A 12043-nucleotide genomic window follows, 5' to 3' on the forward strand; every position below is an offset into this window, starting at 1 on the left:
AGCACACGCAAGGCCTTGGGTTTGATCCCAATCACCAAAAAGAGAAACAGCTTTTAAGGAAAGCCTTCTTGGCTTGTGGAGGTAAGCTTAGCAAGACCAACAGTAACCAACAGCTGTTGTTGTATTAATACGCACTGTGGACAGAACACAGCTAGCTCTGGTGATAGAGAAACATAAAGATTGCTAGCTAATCTCAGACTGTACCCAGAGCTATGCTGAAAGAAGAAAACCCAACTAATTGTCAGAAAAGTTATAATGACACAGCACTGCAAGTAAAAACATGTAAACTAGTCCCAACAACCCTTATTAAGTAATTGCTATGACCAGACAATGAGCTGAAGGTTGAGAATTAACAAAATAAGGGAGTCCTTGTCCTTGATGAATCTGATTCAATTTAAAGGCTATGGTTAGTGTCCCAAGAAAGAAGTAACTCCTTCTGCTGGAGGAACTAACATGAAGATCTTAAAAGACGGATAACTGAGAGGCCTCAGTGAGTAAAAGCGGCCTTGCCCTCAAGCCTGACAACCTGAGTTAGATTCCCAGGATCTACATGGTAAAAGGAAAGAATCAACTCCCTCAAGTTGCCCTCTATGTGCCTGCTCTCCTTCTCTGCACAAATACAAAATTAAAAATCTTAAAGATATATTTAAGCTAGGATTTGAAAAATAGAAATTTATCAAAGAAAGGGAGAGTGGAGAATATTCTAAGCAGACAGTTTTGTTCTTAAGAAACTAGAAGGTCTGACATAGAATAGGGTATTTGAGGGACAGCAAACAATATGCCAAAAACTATGTGAGAGGTCAGAGGCTGACACTGTGGATGCTAAGGAAAGCACCAATAGTTTTAACATGAGCATATCTGACCCTCAACAAAAGAAATTCTTTTATGATAGCAGGGTAGAGGTGACATAAAAAGGAGTATTACAGACAGGGGCCAGTGAGGAATCTACGACAGTGAAGGCAGATCCTTAAATTTAATTTAAACCAATGAGTTTATCCAGGACAGCACATGATTGACAGCAGGGCACAATAAGTAAAAACTGGTGCAGACCACAGGGTAACAAGAACACAAACTCTTCCAGACTCACAAAAGACTGACAGCTGATGAAACCCTGTCTTCAGTTAAGCAGGCTTACTGATCCTAACACAGCGAACAGGCTCTCGATGGAGAACACCTGGCCTCTCTTAGCGGCCAGGAAGTGTAGCTATACCACTCAGAAACACAAAAACTGCCTTCAGTAACAGGAGTCTAGGATCCTATCTTTCCTTCCATGAACAAGTGATTCAGATCACTCATGCTTATGCACTGCATGCCTGATGCAGAACTTCACAACAGTCAAAGTGCCTACTGTCCTGAGCAAGTCTCCCCTGGTTCTGAAGCTCAGACACTAAGCTAATCTAATACTGACCACATCAGACTGTCAAGACTAGGTAAAATGTTTATATTGGGCCTAGAACTCTCAGTATGTTGCAGCTACTGTCTGTTTGAGGTGCTACTTTTACCTTCTCAAAAAAAAAAACCTGACAGCAGAAACTAAAGCTGTGAAACATACCTTAAGATCTACCTGAGATTGAACTATAAGTACATTATACAGAAGTCAAGAGGCAACTGTAATTCACACTGTTGAACTGCAAGTTGGGCAAAATGAAAGGGCTGAATTAGGGTATAATCTCAAATAATTAAAAACAAATCAGGGCCAGGCATAGTGTGCATGCCTTTGAACCCAGTACCCAGGAGGCAGAGGCAGGTAGATCTCTAAGTCTGAAGCTAGCTTGATCTACATACATACTGACTTCAAGATCAGCAAGCATAAGGTTGTAAGACCCTAACTAAAAAAATATCTAATGAACATCTGAAAGACACAAAATGGGGGGGGGGGGAGCTGAAGAGATGGCTCAGCTGTTAAGAGCGCTGGCTGTAAATCAGAAATAGTAACCAATCTCTTTCATTCACAGGCTAGAACATTTAATAACGAATATAAACAACTACCAATTCCTAAATGTGACAGTTCATTACTGCCATCAGGAATTTATGATCCAGCTCTACCACAATTTCTTAGGAATTCAAACATACTTTTAATATTTTAGCTACACGGTATCTACACTGAGCAGAAACTGTGAAGATAAAAAGTAAAACAGGGCTTTAACTTTTAAATAAAAATTTTACTGAACTACAGCATACAAATACAGAAGTGTTCAAGCTGTAAACATTGTGATGGCAGTCTGCTAACAGAACACATGATCACACCAGAAAACAAAAGTACCAGCAGCCTGAAGTCTGATGCACCTCCCCTGTTGTCACTAACTTTTCCTTTGTTCTCCTCATATCTATTATCAAGGAAGGTTTTTGCTTGCTTTTGAACTATATGTAATATACTTTAGGTCTGACTTCTCTTGTTCATCACTGTTTTGTGAAAATCATGAGCATTCAGTCCATTTTCTTTACTGACTAGGAATCTAACATATGACTATACCACAAGCCACTCATTTACAGCTTTTGAGTTTTCAGCTTGTTTCTAGTCTGGAGCTCTTATGAGCAGTGTTTACTCATGCCTTATGGTAACTGAGATCTTGTCCTAGCTTGTCTCTAACTCTATTATCCTCTTGTCTCTGCTGGAATCAATGGTGTAAGCTACCATGCCCATCAGACCTTACCTTTTATTTGTGGTACTAGAGACTGTATGCTCAGGTCTTCATACGTGCTAAATGTGGGGGCCAGCCATGATAAGCTAAGTATGGACAGGTCACCCAAAGGAAATCTTTATTTCCAACCATTATCACCTGGTAGAGTAGAACTCGGTCCTCAATAAATTTAATAAGAGGTCTGAGACTCTGAGTTTACCCTGAAGCAATACCTGATAGCAGGAAAGAACCACAAGCTAAGATAACCCGACCCCCACCCAAGATCAGACCATTCAAAGGAAATGCCTGGCATTCCAAGCTCTGTAGATAGAAACACCTGCCAGCGCACATTCACCAGGACACCCTAGACAAATGTCAGCCAATCAGGGGTCCTGAACCTCGGAGACTCCTCACCCCCACCTTTACTACTATAAAAAACCCAATTCTAATTGAGCTCGGGGGCTCTCCGGTTATTCCAATACACTGGACATGCAGAAAGACCAAGTTTGCAAACTTGATTAAACTGAAGGTGCTTTCCTTGTTGGCCTTCAGGGGACTTAGGCATAACACTAAGAACAAATTCTACCACTGACATTCACTCCCAAGCCCTTTTATTTATTTTCATTTACTTCTGGCCTTCGGGTGTATGTGCAGGCAAGACATTGTATACATAATTCTTTTTTTAAAAAAAAATCCTATACTGCCAGGCGGTGGTGGCACATGCCTTTAATCTCAGCACTTGGAAGGCAGGGGCAGGCGGGTCTCTGAGTTTGAGGCCAGCCTGGTCTGCTGAGCGAGTTCCAGGACTCCTTCCATAGCTACTGAGAAACCTGTCTCAGAAAAAAAAAATCCTATCGTGTGTAACAGGAATATGAATTTCAGATGATGATCACACACAGAAGAAAACAGTCAGCCGGGATATAATGACACACACCTTTGATCACAGCACTGGAGAGGCAGAGGCAAGAAGATCTGAGAGTTTCAGACCAGCCCAGAGTCTCTAAATAAATAACCCTGTCTCTAAATAAATAAATAGGAAATCAGCGATAAAGCAAGACACTAAAATGGAAGGAATTTATGTCAGATATGAGGCTGGTTTCAATGAGCTTCAACACCAATTCCCACTCTGTTTTTCCAGGGTTGCAGGCCTGGAACTCAATTATATGGCCCAGACTGACTCCAGTCCCCTCATTCACTTCTCACTCCTTCACAGATGGTCCCTGCTGGTATTTATTGAAACCATATTGGTCTTCACTCTGATGCTTAAAACAACCTCTGGAGAAAATGGCACATAGGACTACTCCAAGACAAATACCCAAAGATAATTCTCATATGTGGAGCCACTCAAACAAGACACAGGCCAGCTCCTCACCCAACTCTCTCCCATCTTAGTGCTGGCTCCCTTTCTCCCAGTGTACAAATATATAAACCTCAAAAAGGCTACTTATCAAGTTTCTGGATGCCACAGCCCAAACTCCTTCTATCACATCAGGTCACTTGGCTCCTTGAAGACAACATTAAAAAATTCCCCACACAAGACCTGCCTATAGTCCCAGCAGCTCAGGAGTATCACTAAGGGCCAAGGTATAACAACAATCTCAAAACAACAGAATTAAAAAAAAAAAAAAAAAACAAAAAAAAACCCTCAAAATTCCTAGAATTACTCTTTTAAAGTGAAGAAACTATAGACATAGACCCTACCACAAACTTCAGTACAAAGCTCTCATTATGCAGCCCTAGCTGGCCTGGAACTATGTAGAGCACGCTAGCCTAGAATTCAGAGACACGCCTGCCTCTGCCTTTTATGTGTGGGAATCGGTCCTGGGACACCACCACACCTGGCTGGGTCTCTTCTTTAAGGTATGAATGACTACAGGCTGACAAGGTGTTAGATACCAAGTAAATGGGGGAAAATGGCAGCTTCATATTAGGTAGCTGTGTCTCCTATTAAAATGCCCCTTAGTGGTTAAACTTCAAATGGGCTGTTCTTGCTATATCAGAAACTAAGACCTTTCTCACACGTGTACATAAAGCAAGTGTCTGCATCCTCAAAAGATCTGATATTACAGTATCAACTGCATTGTGATTTTGACATCTCCAGCTTTTGGAAACAGAAAGTCCAAAAGGAAAAGTCACCATGTTTTGGGAGGGGAAAAAAGAGGTCACCTTACTCCATGAATATTCTATCACTCCATAAATATTCAGGAAAATCTTAAAATTCACAATGCAGAATGAACTGGGCTGCAAGTCATTTTGGGACAGCCTACCACAATCTCTTTTTTTGGTAGTGTTTGCTTAGCTTAACTTAAACGGTTTCTTGAAACATCCAAAAGAATTAAAACTGTGGCTGCTAATATTATTTAAAAAGACACTGTTGTTTTATTTCAAATATTTGTACTTTTGGGGGGGGGCATAGGATCTTATATAGCCCAGGCTAGCCTCAACCTCTTTGTGTAGCCAAGGATGCCACTGAACTTCTGATTCTGCCTGCACCTTCCCAATGCTGGGGTTACAGATATACACCACTACAACAGGTTTATACAGTGTTAGGAATGGAATTTGAGGCTTCTTGCATGCTAGCTAGCCCTTCCTGTTATATTATATACAAATATTTTAGTTATCAATTATCAAATTTTCCAATGGAAGCCTGACATAGTTTGTAAATTTGCTTTTCACTTTGGTAAACAATTAAAATGGGGTTTCCAATAACTTCATGTCATCAATCAATTTTATCTCTGGGAAAAATAAAAATGTAAAAAGAATGTCTACTGAAGTCCAATTCAAATTCCCTGCAAAGTAGATCAGACATTTTATTGTTGTTTGTGCTATCCCAGCTGCCAAATAACCATTCCTAAAAAAGCACCAATTAAACATGCAGCACTTAGCTATCAGCAGTATCATCAATTAACAATTTACTCGCCAAAAAGTGTCAGGCATTAAGTACTAGATGCATAATGATTTACAAAATAATTCTGTCTGCCTAAAGCTAATACTGTACTTGTGATGCTAGACATTAATCAAGCAATCACATAAGGGAGTAATTGCAAAGTGAGATAAAAGCTATAAAGGAAAAAAAAACACAATATAAAGAATCTGTCCTAGAACAGCATTGGGAACCAAGAAGGATGTCCCCAGAAAGGCATGCTCTGGCGTAGATCTGCATGACTAGGGCTGGGGAAGGAATATGAGGGGCAGGCATTTGATATCAGGGTGAAAGGCCTGGAGAAGACAGACGGTAAGCCACCTCGTCAAAGAAGATAGTGGGCTAGTGTGTCAAGAGCACAGAGAACTATGCGGCCCCAGGCTAAGAAAACCACAAGCATCAGTAGGGCTTCTACCACTACTGTAACTTGCAAATTATAAAGCACACCATATTTTTGTTATTACTACTAGGTCCAAAGTTTCCTAAATAAACTTTTGTATTGGATACTAAACAACTATCGGAAAACAGGAGTCAAAGCCCAGTGCTTCAATCCAGTGCTTTTGCTCCTTCCTACACATGCCAATGTCCTGAACGGATAACTACTCTTTCATGTTTTATATTCAGTACATGCTATACACCAGGCACTATAAACTATTTACATAAACTCATTTAGCCCTCAATTCTGGAGGGAGGGTTCTATTATTGTACAGATGAGAATACTGAGGCTCAAACAGTTAAGTAACTTGCCCCAAATCATACTGCTTAGTAAACTGAGCTATTAATCACTATGGTTAAAGTCTACTTTGTGTGCATCCAGAGTTGGAAAGAAAAGAATTCACGTGTATGGGCTAAGGGGAACATAGTTAGGGATTCATGGCTCAGTCATCTTCGTACTCCGGCCTAGCGCTACAGCATTAGTGGAGTTCAGCAGATACCTGACAGCTTCAAAGGGGCATAAAAAGCTGACAAAGGCTTTAAATCTGAAAGTAAAGTGGTTTTTGAGGCTCTCCCTCCAAGCCAGGCGTTCACGTTCGAAGCCTTCCCTTCCCATGTTCAAGCCCACTCTCTGGAACCCTGATCTTTTCCTGAACTCGATTCCCAGAGAAGGCCGCCTTCCCGGTCCTCCAGGCTAAACTAATGCTCCTTCAGCACATTATCCAGTTTCTCCCGTGGAACGGACTACCCTCTGAGCCTTTGCAACCTCCCCTCCCCCGCCAGCATCCAACCCTCTGGGAGCGAATGGCTCCGTGACCAGCTGAAAATACGGATGGATCCCCAGCGCCAAAAACTAAGTGCGTCTGTGTTGAAGGAACGAAGGAGAAGAGAATCACCTCAAGTTTTCCACTCCGATCGGTTCCATATCGTATTTTTTCCACAACACCATTTTAGAGCTAGGGATGTTACTCAATGGTAGAGCCGGCCCCAGCACCACAATAAAAAGAAAAAGCAGCTAACACCACCATTCGCAAATGACTTTGCGGCTCGAAGAGGAGCCTGGACTCCATTTTCTGAGAACAGGCCCCCAAACAATGCTGAGGAGAGAGGCGCGGCTTGGCAAAAGCGCCTGGCGTCCCGATTTCTCCGACTGAAACCGAGCCCGCGAGAGGGACTCCGTGCAGAAGCGGGAGACCAGCGCGAACTCCGAAGAACCTCCGCGTGCCGACGAGTCTTCCCTCCGGGCCGCGCCATAGGTTCAAAAAGCGTCATCCGCTCCCCCGCCCGAGCCCCCACCGCCTTCCCCCGCGAGGCTGGCCCGGCCGCACGCCCCTCACCGGCGGCCCCCGGGGACCTCCCTCTCCCGCCCGGACCAACCAGCACAGCCCCGGGGCGGCGCCGCGGGCCGCGACCCTCCCGTCGGGGGACGATTGGCCAGCCCGGGCGTCACTCAGGAGGTCGTGCCCTGCCCACGCCTCCCTCCCTTGCACTCCACCCTCCCAGTCCGGAAAAAACGGCGGTTGGGCCAGGGTGGCAGCCAACGGCAGGCGGGGAGCGCCGGGGTGAGGAGCGGGGAAGCACAGGAAGAAGGCGGCGGGGCAGGCCAGGCGCGAGCGCCGAGGGGAACCCGGCCGGCCGGCGCCGCGGGGACAAGATGGCGGCGCTGGCGGAGGGCCAGGCGTGAGGCGGGGCCGCGGACATTTCCCCCCCTCCGCCCCCGCGGCGCGCGGCCGGCCCGGTCAGGCCAGAGGCTCGCAGGGCTCGGCTGCGGGCGGGGAGGGGAGTGGAAGAGAGCGGAGGGGAGGGCGCGGCCCGGCCCACTATGCAAAGCGCCCGCCGCCGCCGCCGCCGCTACCGCCCCGTGGCAAAGGTAAAAGGCCGCGTTCGGCCTCCGCGGCCTCCATGGCGGCGCAGGCCCGCCCTCCGCCGCGCCGCGGCCCTGCCCCGCGGGCTTGCTCTTACCTCAGGCTCTGGCGCCACAGCAGTCGCGGAGCAGGTCCCGTGTCTGCGGTGGGCGCCCCCGGCACGGAGGGCAAGACGCGGAGCCGGGCGGGCGCCGGAGGGCAGGAGCCTGGGGGGGCTCGGGCGGCCGGGACGCCGCGGCGGGCCGGTGCGGAGCGGGGCGGCCGGCCGGGCCCTGGCGCCGCCGGGGTCGCGGAGGGACCGCGCTTTGTTATTGTTTTTGTCAGTGAAAGGTCAGAGTTCGTGACCCCGGTGCCGCTGCCGCCGCCGCCCGCGCGCTGGGAGGAGGAGGGCGAATGTTCCTCTTCCTCTTCCCGGCGCCAGCCTCACCGCGGCGGCGGGGGGCGGGCGAGCACGCGATTGGCTGAGCGCGCGCGTGCACCGGAACGCCGCGGCTGCCGCCGGAGCTGAGGGCCTCGGGCCTGGGCCGGGCAGGTGCGGCGGCTCCCGCAAGGCCCCGTTCGCCGACTGAAGAAACGGCCCGCGACTGGCGCCGAGCCGGGAGGTGGCGAGCGGGCAGTTTCCGGGGAGGGCACCGAGCTCCCGGTACCGGCTTCGGGTGGACGGGAGATTTTGTGTTTTAAAGCTCCCGGGATGCTCCAGCTTCTGGCGGGACCAGGCAAGTGTGCTGACGCCCCGGGCCGGGTTTTTAAAATAGCTGCTCAACCTTTGCACGCGACCTTGAGGAGGGGTCCCGCGCCCCTCCCCTTCGCCTCTGGCCCCTTGATCTCACAACTTCTGGGTTATAGTTCCCAAGTTAGTTTTGATTGGGCTTGGGAAGGTGCCGGTGGTCCTCGGTGCCTGCCCGCAAATGTTCAGCCATTCCTGCTTGTGTGTAGATCGTAGACACGCTATCAGCTGATCACCCCTCCCCCTTCTTGCTCATTAGAAATAAAAGCCTCAAGATAATAGGTTAACCAAATGTTGCGTTGGACGGGCTTTCATCAGGGTGCCTCCAGCTCTGAGTATTCTGGCCGTAATCTTAATTGAATTTCTATTTGGTGTCGTGTGTTTTAAACGCACTTCCCTGTTCTCCACTCACCTAGAAAAGTGGGGGTGTATCTCTGTGCCCTACAGACCCTGGATCTTTAGAAGGAGCCTCCACGGGATCTGATGAAATGGCAAGGAAGTTTTCCTCATTTATAGGACATGTGAACCAGAGAGCTCAGTGACATGCCTGAGGTAGCCCACATATAAGTCTGTATACAAATCTTTGTAAATATGGAACGCTCTGGTATATACTTTTCCAAGAATTTAAGTTTGTAATGCTAAATAATACTTAGAGATATAGTGTAAAAATTCACATTAAGTGAGGTTTTGGGAGGAACATTACAATTGTACAAGGTTTACAAATAAACCGTAATGGATGCACCTATCTTGGCTTATGGTTTTCATTTTCTTCAGTTAATATTCTGGCTCTGCAAATGCACCTTTTTTTTTTTCGGTTTTTCGAGACAAGGTTTCTCTGTGTAGCTTTGGAGACTGTCCTGGCACTAACTCAGGAGAGCAGGCATGCCTCAAACTCACAGAGATCGCCTGCTTCTGCCTCCTGAGTGCCACCACCACCCTGCAAATGCACCATTCTTAAACTGCCACTTCAATATAGGAACCGGATGGAATCTACATTACGTAACCAAACTAATAATGTATGCACAGTAAGCAAAATCAGGGCTCCTATCAGCCATTTTGAAGCTACTAGTTGGTGGAGTGGCCACATTTGCAGTAATATTAAGTAGCTTTTTGGGTAAATTATAACAACTTTTCTCTTGAAAATAGCACATGTACACATCTGCACAGATACATTGTTAGCAAGTAGCGAGTTTGCTAGCTTGCTAGCTACTGCAAGGCTTTGTAACATTTTAATACATTTTAGGGTCACATAGAAAATGGCACCTCCTAAGGAGGATTATATTGGTTATAAGCTTACTTGGTGGTTTCTGTTACCATCCACATTTGAATTTGTAGTGCTTTTATTTAGAAACAGGATCTCACTATGTTCTAGCTGGCTTACAACTCTATTAAAAGGTGTGATGGTGCACCCTTTTAGTTCCAGCACTTGGGAGACAAAGGCAGGCTGATCTCTGAGTTCAAGATCAGCCTGCTCTACACAGTTCCAGGACAGCCAGAGTTATGTAGAGAGAACCTTTGGGGGGAGAGGGGGCTGGTCTCAACTCACTGGTGTGTCCCAGGCTTCAATCAATGATCTCATTGCCAAAATGTATAAGGTAAAACAAATTTTTAAAATGTCCTTGAAACTCACTGTGTAGTTAAGGATAACCTTGAACTTCTGACCCTCCATCTCTGAAATACTGGAATGTACCACCAAGTCCAGTTTAGGTAATGCTTTGGGTGTGTCCTAGGGTTTCCCTTACTGGGGTGAAACACCAATTCCAAAAGCAACTTGGGGAGGAAAAGTTTTATTTTGCTTACACTTCTATAATATAAATCTCATTGAAGGTGGTCTGGGTAGAAACTCAAACGGCAAGATATTAGTGACGGGAGCTGATGCAGAAGCCTTGCAGGAATGCTGCTTACTGGCTTGCTCAGCCTGCTTTCTAATAGAACTCAGGACTACCAGCCTCGGGTGGCACTCTCCCAATGGGCTAGGCCCTTCCATGTCAAGTACTAATTAAGAAAATGCCCTACATGCTTGCCAGCCCAGTGTTATAGAGGTATTTTCTCAGTTGAGGTTCTTTTCTCTCAGAGGACACTAGCTTGTGTCAAGTTGACGTAAAAACTAGCACAGGATGGAACCCAGGGCTGAATGCATACTAGGCAAGCACCCTTCCAGTTGAGGTACATCCTCAGCCCCAAGCAAAACTGCTTAACCTTTCAAAGTGTAGTTTCAGGAGATTTTTTTTAAATTCTGACATTTTAGTGAATTGCTCTGTCATGGACTGGGACTTGGGAGTGGTGTGTGAGACTGTGCACTCTTGGGTGAAGGTTATCTGAGACTACCCACACTGTGGGCCCTGGAAAATGTACCCTGTCCCTGTCTCTCAGCTGTGATGCTGTAGCGTGAATATGGAGGCTGTCCAGCAGCAGCTCGAGACACAACAATGGTCTCCATGCTGTCCCATCTTTACCAAGGACCTCAGAGAAACGGTCCAGTGATAGTCCTCAGCTGGGGTTAAGAGCCTGGGTCTTCCGGCTCCCTGCACACTCTATGGGTGAGTGGTTCTCTGACTTAGTGGTCCCCTGAGCAGGTCTTTTTCATGGTACCAATATAATTTGTGGTCAGTGGCTGATCTGAGACCTTTAGAGAAGGAACTGTAACTGGTGTTTCATCGTTGAACCTAACATGAAATGAACACTGACATTCGATGTTATTTTACATCTATTTCTAACTGAAAATCCTGACTAAATGAACATCAAATTAAGTTACTGTTAAGGAGCAGATGCTGCTTTTCAGTGTACTGCTTTTATGATAGTATAGACAGCAGTTTCAGGCCACAGTGCAACTCGGTGACTGGGGCCTTGCCTAGCAAGGGTGCTAGGTACTCCACCCCAATACTGCAGTAAGAAAATGTTTTCCCTTTCTTTGTAACATAAAGCTGATAGTGTCTGTATTTCCTTAGAGGGAAGGCTTAATAATCACCTTTCATAAGCATGTAGGAATGTCAGGTTTTCTGTAATGGCTCAGGCTTTATTACTATGTAGCAATCATTTCATCAGGCCTCTCTTCATGTTGCTTGTATAATTATTACATGCTTGCAAAATAAACATGAAGCTCGTGTAGTTGTCGTTAGGCTTATTGTTAAGAATGTGGAATTAGAATAGACAGTGTGAATAGCAGACTGCGTGTTCCTGGCATGTTTATACTACTTTGTCTTACAACAGTCTTGTGAAGCGTATGGTATTGGTCTGTTTTTACAGCTGGAGAGGCCAAGGCCCAAGAAGGGGAGATGACTTCCCCAAAGTCAAGTGTTGGCAAGTGAAGCACTTACTAATAGATATTTCTGCCCTTAAAGACTAAGAAAACTACCCCCACCTTCATGTTGCTGTCAGAGTTGACCTGTCAAGGCTACTTGGGCAAGTCACGACGTCTGTTTGAATAGCCAGCCTCCTTTCTTAAGGAAACTGAAGTCCCGAAGGTGGATGG

The 12043-nt window shown here is 46.3% G+C and overlaps 1 protein-coding gene across 4 annotated transcripts in view; it reads right to left on the minus strand.

The window, feature by feature from the left end:
- Window positions 1–8078, minus strand: part of Nr2c2 (nuclear receptor subfamily 2 group C member 2) — a 62421-nt gene extending 54343 nt beyond the window's left edge. Inside the window, exon 1 of one of the 4 annotated variants that reach the window (XM_075983454.1) lies at window positions 7942–8078. The gene's annotated coding sequence lies outside the window, so the exon portion shown is untranslated. Of the gene's footprint in view, window positions 1–6875; window positions 7184–7941 lie in introns of those variants that run through there. The other 3 variants (XM_075983457.1, XM_075983455.1, XM_075983456.1) reach the window with 3 other exon arrangements.
- Window positions 8079–12043: the final 3965 nt, after the last annotated feature.

The sequence above is a fragment of the Microtus pennsylvanicus genome, chromosome 8, assembly GCF_037038515.1.
Source record: "Microtus pennsylvanicus isolate mMicPen1 chromosome 8, mMicPen1.hap1, whole genome shotgun sequence".
Taxonomy (NCBI): domain Eukaryota; kingdom Metazoa; phylum Chordata; class Mammalia; order Rodentia; family Cricetidae; genus Microtus; species Microtus pennsylvanicus.